Source organism: Triturus cristatus, chromosome 1_2, assembly GCF_964204655.1.
Source record: "Triturus cristatus chromosome 1_2, aTriCri1.1, whole genome shotgun sequence".
NCBI lineage: Eukaryota > Metazoa > Chordata > Amphibia > Caudata > Salamandridae > Triturus > Triturus cristatus.
Genome location: NC_140580.1, coordinates 717,061,775 through 717,085,231, shown reverse-complemented (window position 1 = coordinate 717,085,231; position 23,457 = coordinate 717,061,775). Strand labels below are relative to the sequence as shown.

Below are 23,457 nucleotides of genomic sequence, written 5' to 3'. Positions count from 1 at the left end.
TTGTCCAGCTCCGCTCCGCTCCTACCCTGAAAGTTTTGTGGTGATTCGTCAAGCGGGGGCCGAGAAAAAAGGGGGGTCCCAAAACACGTTTTCCCCATGCAATTTCCCATAGGATCTGTTGTCGCAGCTACAGCCTGAACCGCTGAACAGAATGACACCAAATTTGGCAAAGAGGTAGTCCTCAGTTCAGACTCGTGCCTTTTGCATAAATGGTGTGAATCGGTTCAGTAGTTCCTGAGAAAATTAGGGTAAAAAAGTTAGTGATATCTATGGCCGAGGAGGATCCTCACACCCTACCCGCACCATAAGCGCCTCCTCCCCGAACCGAGCGCGCACCCTCCCGATCGCGCGCTGAATGCTTATTAGCTGTCGAGTGTCTGTCTACATTCGAAACCAGGAACTGTTGGTGGCCATTTTCTGCCTCGGTAGAAGCAAGGCTGAAGAAGCAAGGGGAATAAGTGTGTAAAACATATAAAGGGGGCAGAGTGGAAATACTCTGACCCTCTATAGGTGCTTAGGGGGTCCCAGAAGGACCCCCTGGGGCCCCCTTTAAAAAAAAAAAATGCGAAATGCGCACAGGGTGCGCGTATCCTAACGCGTTGGGTGCATGGATTCTCTCGCGTTGGGTGCGCGGATCCAAGGGAAATTTTTTTTACATTTTTGGGAGATAAAGATCAAGCTTAAGTGTTTTGTTCTTGAGTTGCTCTAAAAAGAGCCGTTGTATTCATTGAGAGTTTTTGGTACTTATAAGTAAGTACCTATACAGAGTCTAAAGTTGTTGAGGAAGACTCTGTTTCCTTCATCAGGAAAGTGTACTCCATCTCTCCTATACATCTCTTGCATATGAAAGCGCAGATTGTTATTGTAAATGGACCCCATTCTATAGTCTCGGAGAAAAGCAGAAACAGATTTATTCACATGTTTCCTAGCTTTCTCAATTTGTGAACAAACATGATCGGACCAGTTCCATTTCTGCCTTTGGCATATGTTAGAATACACAAAGGCCGTTTTGGGGAAAAGTGAAATCAGTTCTGCAAAGGTGTCCTTCATAAGGATTTCCAGACCTACCCCAGTCAAAGTGCCTAGGTCATTGCCACCACAGTGCACTATTATGAGGTCAGGGTGTTGGATATGCATGAAGGATTTCACCAATGGCATCAATTGGTGCCACTTTAACCCTCTCTGTCCAATCCATTTACTGTCTACATTTGGCAAACCTAGGTCTTTGTGAATGCCTTTGTTTTCTGCATACCTTTGGCTCCAGAAAATATAGCTGTGTCCCACAATCCACACTCTAAACATCTTGAAAGGAGGTCTGGATGCACTCAGATAGTCTCTGTAAATGAAATGGCAGTTTGGAAAGTAAGATGTTTCTAAAATGGTGGCTAAGATGCAGTTTTGAATAAAGACAAGAAATCATTGGTTGTTTGACAACCTTCTACACTGAAAGGTAGGGTGTATATTTCTGTTTTTTAAACGCATGATTCTTACTGGTTAACAAAAACTGATTGTAAGGAACATTATATATGATAAGCTGATATGTTGAAAAGTCAAGCACACTTGCTGTCTTGATTAGCAACATTGTGTGCTGAACTTGTGACCTGTGTGCTCAGTACAGTGTTCCATGATCTGTTTCTATGGTAACGGGCAGAAGGCAGATTGGGGGAAGGGATCAAATTTATGTCATTTGGAAAGGGTTGAAATGTTTAACCAATAGAAATGTGTGTTTGCTTTTGAATATATGTGGGAAGGAATGTGATTTGATGTTTACATGTATATGTGTGGGAAATGAGAGAGAAACTTTGCCATTCTTTGGTTCTGCTGAGGGGTGCACAGTGCAGAGATTCCGTATAAGAAAATCTGGTATGTGACTGATATCTGGTGTGTGACTGATATACTTCTTAATCTACAAAACAACTTGAAAGGTGAGTTATTTAATTGTGAGGGGATGTATGTAGACTATTTTGATTTTTTTTTTAGTTCAAAAGATCTTTATTAAAGAAATGAAGGTGTCAATACATAAGAAAACCTAAAACATAACAGCAGTATAATAGATAGAATAAAACAGGTCTGTGTAAATAAACCCGGAATTGAGAGAAAACAAATAATTGAGGCTGTATAATAGAAAGCAGTACTGGAAATAATATACAATAAAATGGATAACAGAAAATGCAAAGGAACAAAAAAAGGTCAATCAGGGAGGCTTGGAGACTTCCTGCTGAAAGGGAGGCAAATGAGATGAGCGCTTAGCACAAATATCAAGGTACAAGGTCACAGGTAGCCAAAGATCATGCCGCTTTTTAGCCAGACTAAGGGGATGGATAAAAACAGTATCTAGCCTGTGATTATGGCATACATTGTACCACCATGCTCTAAAAGAGATATTAGCAAATTGTTTCCAATTTACAGTAATTTGCTGGAATGCAACAGCTAGCAACAGGTCAACAATCTGTACATTAAAATCAACCACTACCCAGCAGGGAGACAGACTTCCTAAAAAAACATTTACAAAGGAGAAGGGAGATGCAGTGTGAAATATGGCATTAATCAGAGCCCAAACTTGCTTCCAAAAATTGTTTACATCAGTGCAAGAAAAAAGCATGTGAAAAAGAGTAGCCTTGGGTGTCGAGCAGGACCAACAATGGTCAGGAGTTGAAGGTAACCTCTTATTCAACATATGGGGTGAAAAAAGAAGTCTGTTGTAGATGAAAAAAAGGGTTTGCGTAAGGGAGGCAGCCCTGGATGATTTGCGAAGTTTGGTCCAGATCTTATCCCAAAGAGATGTGGGCCAAGAGATGTCAAAATCAGATTCCCATTGTTCCTCTACCGTGGATTTTGGTCTAGGGGTGGGAGTCTTGTGAAATGAGTGGTAAATTAAGGAGGCAGTGTTGTGAGTGCAAAGCAAAGAGTGAAGGCGTAGAGTAGGGTTGAATGGATCGGGTTGGGCGGAAGAGTGGAGGAGTTGGGTAAAGGTGGACAAAACTGCGTTTTTGAGCACAAGGTACTTACGGGCAAAGGATGAGGGGAGATAAAAATTATGGCAGAGAACAGAGAAAGGTAAGAAATCAGAGCCAGAAAAGAGGTGGGATACCCAAATCAATCCTTTTTGTCTCCAAGATTTCCAATAAAAGGGCTTATGATTAACGAGGATGCTGTTGTTATGCCAAATGGTGGTATTGAGAAATTCGGCAACAGAAGAAGGAGGGCTTGGGGAAGTGGAAAGAAGAAGCTTGGTGGTGAATTTGTGAATGGGAGTGGAAGCGAGCTGGGGTTTACGAAAAAATGAGAGATATTCAGCGAAAGTAAAGGGGGATAAAGAAAGACGCTCAATAACAAGCCATAAAGGGGGAGATTCAGCAGGATCTCGTAACCAGAGGGAAGCCTGTCGCAGAAGAAAAGCTTTGTGATAAGCGGGAAAATCTGGGAAATTAACCCCACCCTCTGATTTGGGAGTCGTAGTCTGTGCAGGGACATACACGCTTTTTTGCCGGACCAGAGGAAAGAAGAAAGAATAGTGTTGATAAAAAATTTGGCTGGGATAGGAACTGGAATATTGCAGATAGTGTAAAGAACTATTGGGGAGAGCATCATTTTAATCGTGTCAAGGCGACCCCACCAGGAAAGGTAAAGCGGGTGCCACCTGGAAGTAAGGTCAGACAATCTCTGGGTACACTTATTAAGACATAACGAGACAGTGTCCGAAAGGGAGGGGGTAATGTGCGAACCAAGATACTTGATGTGTGAGGTACTCCAAGTGAAGTTGGACGTGACAAAATCGGGCTTGAAGGTAAATTTTGTGAGGGGTAAAATTTCACATTTGTCGTTCAACTTATAACCGGAAATTTGGGAATATTCATGAACTTCAGTGAGAAATGCAGGAATGGAGATGACAGGGTTGGAAATAAAGAGAAGGATGTCATCTGCATAGGCAGCAAGTTTAATGCTTGTATGAGAAAACTGAAAACTGTGCAGATTCGGATTCTGGCGGAGTTTTGAGAGGAAAGGTTCTAAGGCCAGATTAAAAAGGAAAGGGGAAAGAGGACAACCCTGACGAACTCCTCTACCTAAGTTGAAGAAAGAAGAAACTAGGCCATTAGCACAGACCGCCGCTCTGGGATTGGCATAAAGGAAAGAAACAAAGGAAATAAAATTAGGACCAAACCCAAACCATCTAAGCAAAACAAAACAAAGGGAGCTGCCAATGCTGCCCATTATTTAACACCTATTTATAATCAAAGTGTGATCATTCAAACACCACACTGATGACTTCTTTTTCTGTCAGATTTAATCTCCAATCATTTGATTTTATAAAAAACACATAACACTACATTGTGCCCCAAACAGAAAACTCAACTTAAAATGATAAACATAATTTGTTGTATACAAAGTTCATTTTTTTGAAAGAGAAGACGTAACAAAACAACTTTTTATACAAAAAACATTAAATACATCAGTCATACCCATTCATACCACTCATATCTTGTACAATTTACAATATTACACAATACAATGAAAAGGCCATCAATACCACATAAATCACAAACTCAGAAAATTCTATTTTAGTTTAACTTGAAGATTGGCCTCAGACTAAAGGTCGACGCGTTTCAGATCCCCTTTCATGTGGAGATCCTCATCAGGACCTATGTATGACTGAAACAGAAACAAAAACCGCATTTACTAATGACCCAATATATTGCAAGTCACAGCCTACCAGCTGTTTTAGTACGACCCTTACCTGCAATACTGCAGAAACAAGAAGAAGAATCTATTCTGTACTGGACCTAAGAGAGGGTAAAACAAGGACTCTGAATACAGTCATACTTGATTAAAGGTCAACGTCAGTCTACTAAAACAGGCAATACCGTCAGTGTTTTAATCATGGTTTCTTACTTGTGGTATCTTAGTAGTGTGTGGACCCAGCTGCGGGCGGGAAATGGAGATTGCTGTGCGCTGGAAAAAATTAAAGCATAACTATGAGAACGGGGCTTGCAGGTATAAATCATGCTTAGAGGAACTGCTAATTTCAAAATGATACCTTGAATCGTGGCGTTTTTTTTCCCGTGGCGTTTTTTGATGGAGCGAGAGCAGTATGGACAGTCTCTTCTTTTGTTCTAGAACAGTTATTTATCTAAGATAGACAAAAACGGGCCGATTAGAATTCGGTGGTGCAGCGATTATGCCGATCGACTCAAAGTGATTCTAAGGCACAGTTTCTTGTTTTGCTCATGTAGGTCTTACCTCGGAGTGTAGCGATATCCTGTGTGTTATGATGCTCGTTGTCTTGCCCGCATTGGCGCCTTCTCGGAATTGAATTGCCTACGTGACCCGCTGGTCTCGCGATATTTATTGCCGCTGGGAGTTGTAGTTTTTTGACGACGTTCAGTGCGCACGTGTGTGTCAACCAACTTTATTTAAATCCTGAACCATCTGAGGGCGTAAAAAAGAAAAGTCCACTCCACTCTGTCAAACGCCTTTTCTGCGTCCAGAGCAATTGCTCCTAACGAATCCTGGAATCGTGAGGATTTGGACAGGACATTAAACAGAAGTCTAGTATTATCTGTGATGAAACGGCCCTTAACAAATCCCGACTGCTCTGGGCCCAGTAACTCAGGAAGAAAGGGGTCTAGTCTTATAGCAAGGGATTTAGTGTATATCTTATAATCAATGTTGACTAAAGAGATTGGTCTGTAATTCTTGCAATACTGGGTATCTTTCCCTTCTTTGGGTATTACGCATATGTGGGCGTCTGAGAAAGTACCAGAGGAGGTGCCATTAAGGATAAAAGAGTCAATGAGAGAATGTAATCTGGGTACTAGTAATTTAGAGAATTGCAAAAAAAATTCAACTGTAAATCCGTCCGGACCCGGGGCTTTATCTTTCTTAAGTGACTGAAGTGCAATTTGTAGTTCGGAACTGGAGATGGGCATTTCAAGAATGGATAAGTCAACAGGAAAATTGGGGGGGGCCTGAACATTGGAAAAGAAGGCAGCGAGGGATTGGGGAGTAGGGTGAGTTTCAGAAGAGTAAAGCGTGGCATAAAAGCGGGAAAATTCTTCTAAAATATCAGCATCTGTGCGTCTTAAAACAAAATTAACATCATAAACAGATTCAATATTCATTTTATGTTGCTTAACTTTTAAATAATTGGCTAAAACCTTCCCCGCTCTGTTCTTACCCCCATAAAATTTTGAACTAGATTTCAACAAATATAACGAAGCATCATCAGTGGATTGCTTGTTAAATTGCATCTTAGCTTCAATAAGAGTAGTCAGACTTTCCTGTGAGTGAGAAGTATAAAAAGAATGCTCCAACTTTTTGATCGCAAGGAGGAGATCACTAGTACGCTTGCGGGCAATTTTACGCTTTTTAGCCACAAAATCAATAATGAAACCTCTGGCTGCAGCTTTGTAAGCGTCCCAAATAACATGCTTGGGGACATTGGGCGTATCGTTGATGTCAAAAAATTCTGTGGTAAATTCAACAAAGGAGGATATGAATTTGGGATCGAGAAGGAGAGTATTATTGAAGCGCCATCGCTTTGGTCCAGTGGACTTGGGTAAGACATCAATGTTAACCAGAACAGGGGCGTGATCAGAAAACAGGATGGAGCCAATATCGGCGTGAGTGAGGGACTGGGAGATATGATGGGAGAGAAAAATGTAATCAATGCGGGACTGTGATTGGTGAGATGGGGAGTAGAAAGTAAACTCTCTAGTAGTAGGGTTACACAAACGCCAGGCATCAACAAGTTTGTGCTGGGATACTGCTTGAAAAAACAATTTGTGAGACTTATTAGGGATATAGGATACATTAGAATTCCTATCTAAAAAGGGGTCATGGGGTAAGTTGCAATCTCCAGCCATAATAAAATTGTCATCAACGTATTCAGAAATATGAGAAGCCATTGTGCGCCAAAAGGCGGGGTCACCACCAGTAGGTGTGTAAATGTTGAAAAGAGAGATGGGAATACCCTTCAAGGAAAGTTTGACAAACAACCATCTGCCCCCGGGATCTGACTCAGAAGACAAGAGAGAATGAGAGAGAGATTTGCGAACTAACACAGCCACACCACTTCTTTTACCATCCCCAGGAGCGGAGAAAACATCACCAACCCAACCCCTCTTGAGCTTAGCCGCTTCAACATCAGACAAATGTGTTTCTTGCAAAAAGGCAATGTCTACATTCAACTTAGCTAGATGAGAAAGAATTTTTTGCCTCTTAATGGGAGAGTGAAGACCTTTAACGTTCCAGGATACAATACGTACTGACATTAAAGATTATTAAGAGAGTAATGCGGAGAAGGAATAAAGCATTGAGAGAAAGCCTCGTGAAAAATAAAAAACGTAGGGAAAAGATAGAAAGAGAAAGAATAGAGAGGAAGTGAAATGAACAGGAGTAAGAAGAATAAGAGAAGACTTAGAGATATCATAGAGACAGAGGAAAGCCAAAGTATTACTAAAATCAATGAAACGATAAAATAAAGTCCAGAGATAATAATAATAAAGGTCCAATAAAAGAGAAAAAAGATCATGTGCAAAGAGACCAATAAAGAAGCAGAATGAGAGAGAGAGCGGTCAAAAGGAGAGGAAAGTAAATGTAAATCAAATGAGAAGTGAAGTGACAGGGGAATAAAGTGTATAGTGAAAAAGAAGTATGACCAAGGGAGCCAATGAAAGGTGAGGAGAGAATGTGAGAAGGCGAGAGAAGAGGAAAAAAGTCGTAAAAAAGATATTGACACCAATAAACCTGAAAACATGAAAGAAAAAATCAAGGTCAATGTAAATAGAACAAAAACAAATATACCATAAAGGATATGAGGAATACTTACAAGGGGCAAATTAGGGGAGATACGATCAGGAACAAGAACATGCAGAGACGTACGGGGAGACGAGGAGAGGGAGGTAGGGCCAACTGGAGAAGGCAGGACACTCGGGGTCAGTGAGGCGTCCGACCAGAGGAACAAGGCGGGGCACGTAACATTGAGCTACGAGGGAAGAAAAATAACAGGGTTAAGCAACGGCAAACGACAAAGATATAAGACAAGCAATGGATAGGGCGGACCAAAAAAAAAAAAAAATTATGGCGTAAATAACAAACATTTCGGTAAAAAGTATAAACTCAGCAAGAAAACAAGTCTAAGAACATTTGAATTAGAAAAATCAGCGAACAACAGAAACTGAAACAGCATAATACATTATTGGAAAAAGTCACAGTGGGAGAGAAGAGGAAGGCCCAGAAAGCTCCATGTCAGTCTGGCTGCAAGAGTTCAGGAAACTCCGAAGTCGCGCAGGCTCCTCATATGTCGTGGTTTTATTATTGTAGGTAACTTTAAATAAGCAAGGGTGAAAGAGACCATAGCGGGCACCTATGGAGCGAAGGTCAGGTCTCATGTCCAAGAAGGCCTTACGTTGATTCGCGGTGGCTCTGGCATAATCCTGTGCAAAGAACAGAGTGGAACCCGACCATGTGAGACGAGGAGAGGCTCTGGCTGCTGTAAGAACTTTCAGTAGATCTGTGTATTCCAGAAAATACATTATTACACCTCTAGGCTTCGCTGGCGCAGAGAGAGAGGAGGAAACTCGACCAAGCCTGTGGGCACGCTGGATGTTGAGCGATGGATTCTCGGGCAAGTGTAAAAGCTTGGGAAGAAATGACTTGAAAAAATTGATAGGGTCACTCCCCTCGCATCCTTCCACCAGGCCGTAAAGGCGAAGATTGTTGTGCCTGTTTCGATTTTCCAAGTCCTCCACCTGTTTCTGAAGAGAAGAGACTTGCGTATGCAAGTGATTGACTTTGGCTGCAGAATCCTGAAGAGAAGAGACATCACGCTCCACTGACGACACTCTTTCATCCATCGAAGCCCAGTTATCAGTAAGAACCTGCAACTTAGCGTTGGTTTCTTCCATAAAAGGGCGTAAGGCCCGTATCTCCTCAAGGAGTAACTCCATCGAGATGGTCGAAGAGGATTTGGGAGGCGAAGGTGGATCTTTTTTCAACCTCTTAGGCATCGTTTTTGCCGAAGATTGTGAAGAGGCTTCCACATGCAACGTCATCTCATCGGTAGGGAGAGACTGGAAGGCTTCTAAATGGGCCAGTTCCGTCAAAAGCTTGGAATTCTTAATATAATTACGCTTTTGAATCTTGCTGGAATAATCAGCCATCGACGCGTCTATGAAGTGCAGGTTCACCTGGGACACACCGTAAGATTGGAAGCAAAACAAGCACTTTGCGGGATCCAAAGAGCGTAAAAATTAAAAGAGAGACAGCTGAAAGGAGTTGGCGAGAATATATGCCAGGCCAGAAAGAACAAAAATACAAAGATCCAGGAGAAGCAAAATGAAGTCCCAAAATGGCTGCCAGGGTTGAGGAGAACTAGAAATGATCACTAAATCATGAAAAAGCCGTAAAAATTAGGAAAAAGTCACCTGGGAATGCTTTGACTGTGACATCTGTGTCGCTTGTGATGCTGTGGTTAAAGCAGGTTTGATAAGACAACCAGAAATTCACTGCGCGTTGAGCGCGCTGCTGAGAGGATCCTAGGCATTTATAAAACAAAATGGCGGTCGCGGCCGTTACGGAGCCGCGACCGGGGCTTCAAGGGACAACAAAGTCAAAAGGAAAGCTGTCACGACGGCAGAAATGGGCTCAAGGCATGCCCGTCATCTTTGAATATTAGAGGCTCCCCTTCAATGTTCGTGTCGAACGCGCGAACCCCCGGCGGACCCTGGCTCGGACGGAGCTCTACTCCGGCGCCGCCATTCTCCTCGGGCGCCTAGCCACACCCCCCGACTATTTTGATTTTAATCAGACTAATGTATTTCTCCTGCTAAAGTGTAGGGAGTACTTTTTTTCTCTACAATCTTATTGACAGTGTGTGTGCATGTAGAAACCATTCTGTGATAAGCATTGGTGTTTTTCATGTGTTTGCAGACAGATAACTGTGCTGTTTTTATATTTTGGTAGAATTAGAAACCAGTCATTGTTTATGAATTTGTGAAATGAGTTATGTTTCTACACTAAAATGTAGTACTCCTTCTAGATGAAGAAATGTGTTTTGGTATAGTGCAAGGGATAGTGTTGTTTGTCTAAAATCACACAGTGAGTCTGTGTTCATTTCGGAACCACTGTGAGAGAAGCATTTGGTAACATCGTGTATTTGCTGACAGATAACTGTTTTAAAACCTGTCATATTGTCAAGTTTTAGTAGCATTAGAAGCCAGTCTTTGCTTATGCATTGATAAAATGAGTCATGCTTTGACACTAATGTGCTGTACTTTAATATGTAGATTGTGTGTAGTCTCCTTACCCCTTGCACAGTAGTGAATGAGTTTTGGTAAGCTGCTAGGGATAGTGTTGCTTGTCTAGAATCACACTGTGAGTCTGTGTGCATTTGGGAACCACTGTGAGAGAAGCATTTGGTAACATCGTGTATTTGCTGAGAGATAACTGTTTTAAAACCTGTCTTGTTGTCAAGTTTTAGTAGCATTAGAAGGCAGTTTTTGCTTATGCTTTGATTAAATGAGTCAGGCTTTGACACAAAAGTGCAGTCCTGAAATATGTAGATTGTGTGCAGTTCCCTTACCACTTCCACTGTAGTGAATGAGTTTTGGTAAACTCCTAGGGATAGTGGTGCTTGTCTAGAATCACACTGTGAGTGTGTGTGCATTTGGGAACCACTGTGAGAGAAGCATTTGGTAACATCATGTATTTTCTGACCGATAACTCTTTTAAAACATGTCATGTTGTCAAGTTTTAGTAGCATTAGAAGCCAGTCTTTGCTTATGCGTTGATTAAATGAGTTATGCTTTGACACAAAAGTGCAGTCCTGAAATATGTAGATTGTGTGCAGTTCCCTTACCACTTCCACAGTAGTGAATGAGTTTTGGTAAACTCCTAGGGATAGTGGTTGTTGTCTAGAATCACACTGTGAGTCTGTGTGCATTTGGGAACCACTGTGAGAGAAGCATTTGGTAACATCGTGTATTTGATGACAGATAACTGTTTTAAAACCTGTCATGTTGTCAAGTTTTAGTAGCATTAGAAGCCAGTCTTTGCTTATCTATTGATAAAACGAGTCATGCTTTGACACTAATGTGCTGTACTTTAATATGTAGATTGTGTGTAGTCTCCTAACCCCTTGCACAGTAGTGAATGAGTTTTGGTAAGCTGCTAGGGATAGTGTTGCTTGTCTAGCATCACACTGTGAGTCTGTGTGCATTTGGGAAACACTGTGAGAGAAGCATTTGGTAACATCGTGTATTTGCTGACAGATAACTGTTTTAAAAACTGTCATGTTGTCAAGTTTTAGTAGCATTAGAAGGCAGTTTTTGCTTATGGTTTGATTAAATGAGTCAGGCTTTGACACAAAAGTGCAGTCCTGAAATATGTAGATTGTGTGCAGTTCCTTTACCACTTCCACTGCAGTGAATGAGTTTGTGTAAACTCCTAGGGATAGTGGTGCTTGTCTAGAATCACACTGTGAGTCTGTGTGCATTTGGGAACCACTGTGAGAGAAGCATTTGGTAACATTGTGTATTTGCTGACAGATAACTCTTTTAAAACCTGTCATGTTGTCAAGTTTTAGTAGCATTAGAAGCCAGTCTTTGCTTATGTGTTGATTAAATGAGTTAGGCTTTGACACAAAAGTGCAGTCCTGGAATATGTAGATTGTGTGCAGTTCCCTTACCACTCCCACAGTAGTGAATGAGTTTTGGTAAACTCATAGGGATAGTGGTTGTTGTCTAGAATCACAATGAGTCTGTGTGCATTTGGGAACCACAGTGAGAGAACTATTTGGTAACATTGTTTATTTGCTGACAGATAACTGTTTTAAACCTGTCATGTTGTCAAGTTTTAGTAGCATTAGAAGCCAGTCTTTGCTTATGCATTGATAAAATGAGTCAGGCTTTGACACTAAAGTGCAGTACTTAAATATGTAGATTGTGTGCAGTACCCTTACCTCTTCTAGATTAGTGAATGAGTTTTGGTAAACTCCTAGGATAGTGTTGCTTGTCTAAAATCACACTGTGAGTCGGTGTGCATTTGGGTAAGGATTGTGAGAGAAGCATTTGGTAACATCGTGTATTTGCTGACAGATAACTGTTTTAAAACCGGTCATGTTGTCAAGTTTTTGTAGCATTAGAAGCTAGTGTTTGTTTATGCATTGATAAAATGAGTCAGTGTTTGACACTAAAGTGCAGTACCATGTACTATTCGCTTCACTGCGCCAGACCTGAAAATGTAAAAGTTTTACCAAGGCACTGTCCTAGCAGTAGTCTGATGATTTAGTCAGTTTCCAAGTACTCATGTTGTGAACCATACATTACCACATAGACTGCTTCAAATGTCTATGCAGTATGCATGCAGTCTTATAACATACTATACATTTGTCTTTTACACCTTCAATTCCCTAGTCAGTATCCATACAGTCCAGCAAACATCCTGTCACTCCCTTTGCACTCCTCTAGTGACCCATTCAGTACCAAGTACTAATCCATTCACTGTGCCAAAAGCCAACCACTTATAAATTCACCCAGGCACTCTCCTTGCTGTACTCTAATCATTCAGTCAGTACCCAAGTACTCATGCTGTGAGCCAGGCCTTAGCACATGGACTGCTTCAAACGCCTATCCACTATGTATGCAGTCCTCTTAACCACCTACACAGTTGTCTTTCACACCTTCAATTCCCCAGTCAGTATTCATACACTTCTAGCAAACACCCTGTTACTCACCCAGTGTGTCTCCTTATAGTACTGTAATCATTCAGTCAGTTAGCATGTAGTCTTTTAGTGAGGTAGGCTTCAGGGCATGAACTGCTTCAAAGTACTCTTTTGCAAATCTTGCACGTGACCAAGGTGGCATTGGTCTTTGTTTGCCCCTTGGGAAAAGTAAAAAATGTCCACACCACGGAAGAAAAATGTTGTGGGTGTGGTGCCTCCTCCAAAAATTCATCCTTAGATTCGGTGAATATTTTTAAGCGACAACATTTACAGTTTTTGTAAGTTAAACTTATAAAATGTTGTTAGCCATAAGCATTTTATATATGTGTGATTTGTATCTTGTGGTATTTTACTGAGAATAGCATGTTGTTGTTTTTTTAACAATCTTTCTGATTGTTTTTTTTTTGCCCGCTGTTAAGTGATGAGTACGATTGAAATCACTATTTCTAGTGAAATTCAATATATTCTGAGTACAGCAAAAAAGGCAAACAAATTACTTTGTGGAAATTATGCTCTGTTGTAAAAAATGTATTATTACATGTTATAATTTTTTTTTCTTTTCTTTCACAGATCCAAATTTTAAAATAAGCAATTTATATGAATTTAGATTGCAATGAAAATCTGAAAAAAATGTATACCATTTTTTATTCCTATTATTGTGAAGGTAAGTTTAACTAAGTCTCAATATGCAGACTGAGGAGGTCTGCAAGAAGCTACAAAGTTGAAACACGTTTCTAAAAGCACTCTGTTTATACCTATGTAGTTTTGAAATCTGACCATAATCAGATATCATGTGACCTGCAAAAAAAGAGATTTGAGGGGTTCATAATATTTCCCATTGTACCTATTGAAGGACCGCAATCATTTCAATCATTCTTCTTTGAACATCTTTGCAGACAAAACTCTGTGCTTACCTTCTATCATTCGCAAGGAATTTTAAAACCGGAAATATGTCACTTTTTGTAACATAGTTATTGCGCAAGACACTCTTTCATATTTACAAAGAGAGGAAAAGGCACTCTGTGCACTTTTATACTCCATGTAAATACAACCTCATTATGCACACCACTGTGCGTTGAAAGGGTGTTCTATAAGTGTTGTTGTGCATGATTGCACTGAATACTCATAGAACAAGACACATGTCTAGATTTATCAGAAATCATAAATCTCGATATGTGTGTGAATGCTGCACCGTTCTAAAATTGGTGTAGGAAAGCACAACAAGGAGAATTGTTTTCATTTCTCCACATTTTTATATCTTCAATGCATGCTGAAATGTTCAGCATACATTGAAGGAGAAAAATGCATTGTCTCATTGTTTTTGTGCAGGAAGGTGTGTCTTCCTGCAGAAAAACAAACAGCATATGACACAGATATCCTTGCACTATGGTGCAAGGGTGCCTATGTCACCACATGGCTGCAGTTTAAGCAGCCGTGCAGAGAGAAGCATAGATTTGCAACATATTTATGTACATATGTTGCATCCCTGTGCTTCGGAAGTACTACAGCACACTGCAGTTAAAGCGGTTACTGTGTGATGCTGCAGCACTTCCTCATAGTTCTGCACTTATACATTCACCATACGCTACTAATGCATTCATTCAGTCAATTACATACTACACATACATTCATCTAAACTTTCACACACTAACAAAGAAATTTAGCTCTTTTTTTAAACCAGGAAAGTTAGTTCTTAAAAGAACTTTTTTTTTTTCTTGTTTCTTCTTTTATATATTTTTTTTGGTTTTTCTAACAATTTTGTGATTTTTTGGGTTTTTCTGGAAAAAAAAACAAAAACAGGAGGAACCAAACAATGAATTTCAGGGAACAAAAAAGAAAGCAAACAAAAACCTAGCAATTGTGACTTTCTTGCCGGCGGCAGATCAGATCGATGGACTGCTCACCGTAGCACAAAGTTGCATTGCACTTAGTGCTGAGCACTTTTAAAAATTGAAATTGAGGACGGATGTCCAAGTTTTGGGCTGATGGATGCACTCTTGAAGTGCTCGGCTGCGATGAGGTGGAAGGCACAGGAGCAGAAGTGTTTCTCATCCGTTTGCACTCTTCTCGTGCAAGATTGTTCGGATGAAGGGTCCTTAGGTGCTTCATCATACTTGCCGTGCCGCACAAGTATTTCTTGTTAGGTTCCCCTCGCGACAGCACTCTTTTGCAAATCTTGCATGTGACCAAGGTGGCATTGGTTTTAGTTTGCCCCTCAGGATACGTAAAAAAAAATTCCACACCACAGATGAAGAACGTGGTGTGGGTGGTGCCTCCACCAAAAATTCATCCTCAGATGAATGAGGAGATGCAGGTGATGCCTGCTGCCCTGAAGCCATTTTTAGTTGAAAAAAGTTAGAGCTAAGTGTAAACTTAGTCTAAAAAATCTTCTTCTCTGCAAAGAGATGCTCCTCCAAAGAAGGTGAAAGAAGAATGATTGAATTGGTTGGGGTCTTTCAATAGTTAGAACAGGAAGTGTAATGAACCAATCAAATCTCTTTTTTTGCAGGTCACATGGGATCCGCGCACCCTGCGCTTACGCATCACGCACCCAGCGCGCATCCGCGAAATTGAATTTAAAAAAAATATAGGATTACATGTAAAAATATATTACTTTTAAGACTAGTTTAGAGTTTGTCTTCAATTAATATTCACATGAAATACATATATATGTTTTTTTAAATGTTAAATATTTTGCGGGATCTGCGCACCTACTGCGTCACGTACATCGAACGTGTCGCGTATAGGCTGGGAGTTGCGTACCGGTCGTATTGTGATCACGCACTAAACACGTACCCAACGCATACCATGCGCGGATGCTAATGCGTAGGGATCGAGAACGGTACGCATAGGGTGCGCGGATCCAAAAACATGGAAAAAAATATATAAAATAAAGTTTTGAACATATAGTTTAAAAAATATTTTTAAAAATATAAAAAAATATATTTGAAAAACCCAATAAAAACAAATAATATTTTTTAATTTTTAAAAGAATTAATTGAAAAAATAAGTTTAAAAAATGGTGATAAAAAAGTATTTTAAAAAAAAACATAATTAATGGCATTGACACACTGAATTTGAAAAATATAGAAATCCAATGAAAATCATTAAACATGATATCTTTAGAGATAAGGTATAGATAGGAATTAGCATTTAAAAAACCTTTGAAATTCACTGAAAAAACCATAGGTTTCATGCACGTTATATTTAGGAATTGGCATCTAAAAAACCTTTGAAATTCACTGAAAAAACCAAAGGTTTCAGGGGCGTTATAGTTAGGAATTGGCATTTAAAAAACCTTAGAAATTCACTGAAAAATCCATAGGTTTCAGGGGCGTTATAGTTAGCTGGATATTTCCCTCATACAAAACCCTAGAAATTCCCCTGTTATAGTTAGTTCAGCTAACTATAACTCGCGCCCCCGCAATGCACTGCTGATGACGTCACATATTACATCACTCATGACATGGTCAGTGACATCACTGATGACATCACTGATGACATCACTGATGACATCTCAAATGACATAACTGATGACATCACTGATGACGTCATCCATGTGATAAATTAGTGCATCTTCTCACACCCTAATATAACCTTTGATACACCGGCTCAAAATTTCAGACGGCCATTTTGAAAACCATAGATATTCCAATACCAATAACTACATACCCACTCATTGACTCTTAGGTCTACATACATCTCCACTCACTCACCTGTACAATCACTCATACTTACAGTCACACCGTACAAGACTATCATATGCATTTATACACCTATATAGACACTCACACACCGCCAATCATCCATTGAGGTACTGACTCACCTAGTCAGTAATGCAAATAATTAAACACAGTCCACTTTACTCACCTATACAGTTAAACACACTCAAGTTCACTTACTCATAAAAATACTAACAAATTCTGACGCTCTTATACAATTACTAATACAAGCACACACTCATCCATACAGCCACTCCCGCAATCACACACTCTCACATATAGATAGTTATATACTCTTACACACATATACACTGCGTTTCACATATGTAGTTACTGACACATGTACAACTGAGATATACATTAAATCGTTAACACACCCATACATACACTCACCCAACCATACAGTCCATCACAGTTGCACTGTTAAAACCATGCACCCATAGAATCACCCACTCACACATTTATGCACAGAGTCACACACACCCTACCCACACAAACACTCAGGCACCCATACAGATACTCAGACAACCAATCAATAACCCATATAGACACTCATATAGCTATTCACAAAACCATGCAGCCACTTATACACCAACACACAGACACATACAGACATTCACACAGTTTAGTCACTAGTCTGCAGTAAGATACATTTAATGACTCACTTATAGAGTCAGTTACGCACCTAGAAAATCATCCATTCACACACTTGTACACCCACTCATTCTTCAACAGGCCTTTCCCTATATATATTAAACATATTAAAACTGTACAGAAACAGATACTCACTGGATGATGTCATCAGTGATGTCATCAGTGATGTTATTTGAGATGTCATCAGTGATGTCATCAGTGATGTCACTGACCATGTCATGAGTGATGTAATATGTGACATCATCAGCAGTGCATTGCAGGGGCGCGAGTTATAGTTAGCTGAACTAACTATAACAGGGGAATTTCTAGGGTTTTGTACGAGGAAAATGTCCAGCTAACTATAACGCCCCTGAAACCTATGGTTTTTTCAGTGAATATATATATATCCAAGGAACTCCGCCCTCAATATCCAATATACTCGGAAAGACGAAACCGGACCCAATCTTCTGTGCAAAGTTGTTTATTGATTCATAGGAATCCCATACACCGCCATGACGCGTTTCGGCCACAAGAAGGCCTTGATCACATGACGCTTTAGTGAAAAGCAATTGGTTTATATAAAGTGAAACTAATCCAGTGACTAATCACGTGATCGGCAGGTCAATAGACATGGAAAAGTTCTTATGCCTGGCAGCCTTGCACATTATACAAATCCTCGTAACTTTACTCTCCATTTGTATGGACAGTAAACAAAACAACCAAACAGTGATTTGGAAAAGCCATATTCAAATGAATTTAAATATTATACATTTGACAGGAGAAAATAAATAAAACATCCCCTGATAATAAGCGGCGTATGCATTTCGATACAAACATGTACTTGATGTGCAAATTCTGCAAATGTGCAAATTTCGCATAGATATAACAACATCATAACATACATTCTTTAAAAATGATTTGAAATAATTCCACAGTGGGCAAATCGCGTAATTGTGTTAATTGGAATCTCATATAACAGTTTGCCTGATCCAATCCATACAGACTTGCAACCCCTGTGGGTAAATTGTGCAAATATGCAAATATACAGCAAAAATAGCAGCATTATAGTGTACAGTACCATGATAAACTAAAATAAACTGTAAATGAAGTCTATGTAATCTGAGAGCAAATATAGCACCATTCCATGATACAATGTAAAATGTAAAACGAATTACTGCCTCAATGGTCAATTTATGCAACTGTGCAAACTCGGACCTGGTGTACCAATTTAGCCCGATCCAATTGGTGCTCGCTCACAACCCCTGTGGGTAAATCGTGCAAATGTACAAACATAGAGCAACCATAGCAGCTATATATAATACAGTACGATGATATGTTAAGTAAACAATGATTAGAGTCTTATATTTAACCTTTGCAAGTCTTGCTCAGAACAAACAGATCGTAAACCTTATATGCAAAATCACACAAAAATACAAATCATTTATGCCATACTAAGTCGAAATATACAAACTAATCGCCTCTAATAGAGTTGTAAATCTCTATTACCCCAAATCACCCCTGTGTCTGTTATAGTAAAAAACTAAGAGTTGGTTAGAGGAACTAGTATTTAAAAGATGAATTAGGTCTGGTCCAATGTCACAAACCTATACTGCACGAAACTTTCCTTATGCTAGACCCACCTATATCACGCTTTGACATATCTAAACATAATATTGTATTGAAAAAAAGAGGGGGGGTTTTATTTAACGGAAGCGAGCGAAACAACTGAAAGAGACCGATGTTATCAGTCTAGAAGATATTGTCCAGAACAAATTCTCAAAACCAATTAAATTGGATTACTGGAAAATATTATTATGAAAGCATGTACCCTGTATCTAATATTTGGCTTAGTCCCGTACCACGACCATCAAGCCATTTGCCTCCATGGCACATAGATACAGTGCTGCGGTATACAGTCAGTTGACAACTGCCGTTCCAGAGACTTATGCGTATGGTGAAAAGATCACAGCCAGGTATGCAAATCCTCACTTGTATTGAAACCTACAGGAGTTTTAGAGTCGAATTCGATGATATATTTAGTCTCTAGTTTTCTTAGTAAGGATTCACGATCACCACCCCGGCGGAGCGGAAATACTGCATCCACCACGTAGTAACTTAGATGGTCCAGACAACTATTGTGCTTCTCTTTAAAGTGTCTGGCCACTGGGTAGTTATCATCCTGGTTACTTATGGCTTTCATGTGCTAGAGTACACGCTTGTGCACCTGCAACTTGGTGCTCCCCACATATTGCAGGCCACACGTGCACTCCAGCACATAGACGGCAAAGTCAGTCTTACAGGTTAACTTCTTGGAGATCGTAACCGGAACAACATTGAAGGGAGTTTTGTAAGTGGTTTTATTTCTGCCATATTTACAAGCCTTACAAGAGGCACATTTGATGAACCCCTTAGTAGATTGAAGCCAGGAAGCATTCGATCTTACCTCTGGACTACTGCTGACCAACATATCACTCATTGAGCGAGCTCTGCGAAACGTTAGTACCGGGGCTTTCGGGAGAGTCCCGCCGATAACCGTGTCGCCTTGAATGACTCCCCAGTGTTTGTTGAAGATCATGCGTAGTTTGTTATGCTGTCGGCTAAAGGTTGTAATTAGTCTTGGAGGTTCACTGATGGTATTATGTTCTGTCAATTGAGTCTTGGGACTAGTTTTGGTGCACAATGCCTTTTCATGGGAGATGCTATTGGCTCTTTGAATGGCACTATCTAATAGGTGGGTCTGATATCCCCTATCCAGAAATCTACACCTACTTTGTTGCTGGGCCTTAATGCAATCCTCATCTGTGTTACAGATGCGTCTGATCCGCAACATCTCCCCATAAGGGATGCTGCGTATCAGGTGCCCTGGATGGTGACTAGAGGCATGTAACACTGTGTTCCCTGCTGTTGACTTCCGGTGCAGTCTGGTACGAATCTGGCCATTGAGTATATACACCTCAACACCTAGAAAAGCAACAGAAATACTACTGATGTGTGATGTAAATTCCAGATTTAGATCATTTACATTCAGCTCTTTAATAAAAGAACTGGCTGCTGTTTCCGACCCCTTCCAAATAAGGAAGAGATCATCAATGTAACGATACCACACCATGATGTGTTTGTGCATGATATCATTAAATTTAGTTTTGAGGACCTGCTCCTCCCACAGTCCCATGTGCAAACATGCGTAACTAGGGGAGAAGCAGGCCCCCATTGCCACTCCTTTCAGCTGTTGAAAGATCTGGTTCTGAAATAAAAAGTAGTTATTGTTCAAACAGGTCATCACCATGTCTAGCAGCATTCTATTGTGTTGTAACATGTACATTGGTTTAGTTTGTAGAAAATGTTCTATTGCTCTATTACCATCCATGTGATGTATACTAGTATACAGACTAGTAACATCAAGGGTAATCAATAGGAAATCCTCCTGCCAATCAACAGTCTCAATCTTTCTTAGGAAGTCTCCCGTGTCTTGTAGGTATGATGGTAACCCTTTAACATGTTCCTGTAAGAAGAAATCAATGTAGCGGGAAGTGTTCTCCAACATGCTTTTTTTAGCTGAAATTATTGGCCTACCAGGAGGCACGTCTGGGTTTTTGTGTATTTTCGGGATTAGGTAAAAGGCAGGAATTACAGAATGGTTGGTCTTAAGAAATTTAAACTCATCATTGCTTAATAGACCGGCACTCTTCCATGAGAGTAGTTTACTATTAAAACTATTCCATGCAGTTTTTACCATTTCCCAATTGGCACGTCTATAGCATTGGCGGTTATTAAGATATTGCAAAGCTTCATTCAGATACATTTTTTTGGGCCATAGAACAATATTACCTCCCTTGTCCGATTGACGGATAATTAGGTTGTCGTTATCCTGTAGCTTTTTCATGAGGCTGCCATAACAATTGTTCTGTTTGTGTTTACTACACTGTGCCCGTGTAGTGGAAGTATGCAATTTCTTCAACTCAGTTACAACCAGTTCATTATGTGTCGATGTTGTTGTGCAGCATTATAGGGTTAAAGGTCGATTTAGGTTTAAATCCTGTTAAACCCGGCATATTGAATCTTGACTCCCCACTGCTGGTTGATATGGTGCTGTCAAGTGTCCCTTCCCTGTGCAGAGATTGTAAGTCACTTAGTAGGTCTAAGTCCTTAACCGTAAATAAAGCAGGGCTATCGTTGTCATATAGCCTGACTTCTTGATTCATTTGCGGTTTATTTTTGTTGAGTGAGTAAAATTTTCTCAGTTTTAACTTACGAGTGTACTTATATAGATCAATGCGTGTTTGAGCACAGTTAAAATCATTGGGCGGGCAATAAGACAGTCCAAGAGACAAAATTTGCTGTTCTTTAATCGTGAGCTGCATGTCAGTCAAGTTGATAATCGAGAGAGAATTGGTAATGGGGCTTATTGTTTGCGATTCCATTTCTTTTGGTATTTCTTGTGTTGTGGCTTGGCGCTGACATCTATTTTTGTTGCATTGTCTGCGCTGCCTTCGTTTGCGGTTATTCCGTTTAGTTGTTTCCGATTTTGTGCGCGAGGTCTTAGTGTTTGTCTGCGATCCTGGCGCAGGCAATCCACCTCCTGCGCCAGGGTAAACTTTGTAAACCCCAAACCTGAATTGCCACGATCACCTTCAGCTTCACTTTCAGGTGCAGAACTCAAGTCAGATATGAACGTAGATGCCTGGACTGTATCCTCCATATTGGACCGTTGCACCGGCATATGAGTTCCTGCTTTGGCTTTTTTTAAAGAATCGAATTTTCTTGCAAACTTAAAAATTTGCCCATTCTGGTAATCTAATTTGTCTCTCTGAAATTTGAAAACTTTGCGTTTCTTAATTATTTCTTCTTCCTTGGTTAAACGCACATGCATTTCCTCTCGGTACTTTTTCTCCAATTCAGTAGCACCGATTTTGGATATGGCAACATTCAGTTTGTTGATTCGAATCTGAAGGGAAGCTCGATCACTCTCCGCATATTTGATCAGGATTTTGACCAATCTGCTTGAGGCCTCCAAATTACATTCGGCCCATTCCGCTAGCATGTTAGGATCCGGATTTTCGTAGCTAGGGGCCAACATAATTCGGAGTCCACGTGGAATACGTCCTACCTCCAGGTAACGAGAGAGTGACTTGTGCTCCCACCACTTTGATTGCTCTGAACGCATGCTTTTTTCCAATTGCTTAAACAAATCCTTTAGATCTGTGTTATCAGTTTTAGCCAACACCGGCGATGTATCACGTGCTGTTGCTATTATTGGTAAATCATCAAACATTTCAGCAGCCGCTTCCTCGCGGCTTTTCAAAGCGTCGGTGGCCATGGTATCCTAGTAATTAGAAACTTTATGAGAAGGCTAATCACAGCTTACTAACCAATATTGTGTGCTGTGTTTGCCCGCACACTCCTTTACCGATAAGTGTAGTCTTTGAATTCCTACCTTGCGATGCTTGAGGCTGGGTATACTCTCTGTTCATGAGAAATCCGTTCGCCTGTGGCACTCGTAGGAATCCGTACAGCTGATCGGGGGCTGGCGTGGCTGTCCCTGCCAGGAACAATAGATGCTTTCCGGAACACCAGAATGCAAGCTTCCTGCCTCACCGCCCAGTCAAAGGAGGGGTCCGTTGCGCACCGAAGAAGCGTGTCGGTGCCAAAATATCCAAGGAACTCCGCCCTCAATATCCAATATACTCGGTAAGACGGAACCGGACCCAATCTTCTGTGCAAAGTTGTTTATTGATTCATAGGAATCCCATACACCGCCATGACGTGTTTCGGCCTCAAGAGGGCCTTGATCACATGACGCTTTAGTGAAAAGCAATTGGTTTATATAAAGTGAAACTAATCCAGTGACTAATCACGTGATCGGCAGGTCAATAGACATGGAAAAGTTCTTATGCCTGGCAGCCTTGCACATTATACAAATCCTCGTAACTTTACTCTCCATTTGTATGGACAGTAAACAAAACAACCAAACAGTGATTTGGAAAAGCCATATTCAAATGAATTTAAATATTATACATTTGACAGGAGAAAATAAATAAAACATCCCCTGATAATAAGCGGCGTATGCATTTCGATACAAACATGTACTTGATGTGCAAATTCTGCAAATGTGCAAACTTCGCATAGATATAACAACATCATAACATACATTCTTTAAAAATGATTTGAAATAATATATATATATATTTTGGGCTCGGGGTACTGTGGTATCAAACAGCTGATTCCGCGGTACCCAGCGTAGTCCCCCTGGTACAGTGGTACCGATACTGGTACAGCAGTACAACAAAACCTTTTTATAAAGAAAAAAATTTACCCAACCCTGCGGGGGCTGAGAGCTGACTAGAGAGGGCAGGCAGGAGGTGTAGCACAATGGGCCACAGA

At 40.4% G+C, this 23,457-nt stretch overlaps 1 long non-coding RNA gene across 3 annotated transcripts; it reads right to left on the bottom strand.

The window, feature by feature from the left end:
* Window positions 1–1,968: 1,968 nt before the first annotated feature.
* LOC146867889 (uncharacterized) lies at window positions 1,969–23,183 on the bottom strand. Of its 3 annotated transcripts, none has more exons than XR_014962380.1 (7): window positions 22,511–23,183; window positions 7,829–7,984; window positions 5,239–5,507; window positions 5,036–5,128; window positions 4,891–4,950; window positions 4,736–4,781; window positions 1,969–4,650 (listed from the first exon to the last, which is right to left on the bottom strand). It is a non-coding gene; the product is annotated as an uncharacterized LOC146867889 (long non-coding RNA). The 3 variants fall into 3 exon arrangements; XR_014962379.1 differs by having other exon boundaries at window positions 5,239–5,427; XR_014962381.1 differs by lacking the exon at window positions 5,239–5,507.
* Between the last annotated feature and the right edge of the window lie 274 nt (window positions 23,184–23,457).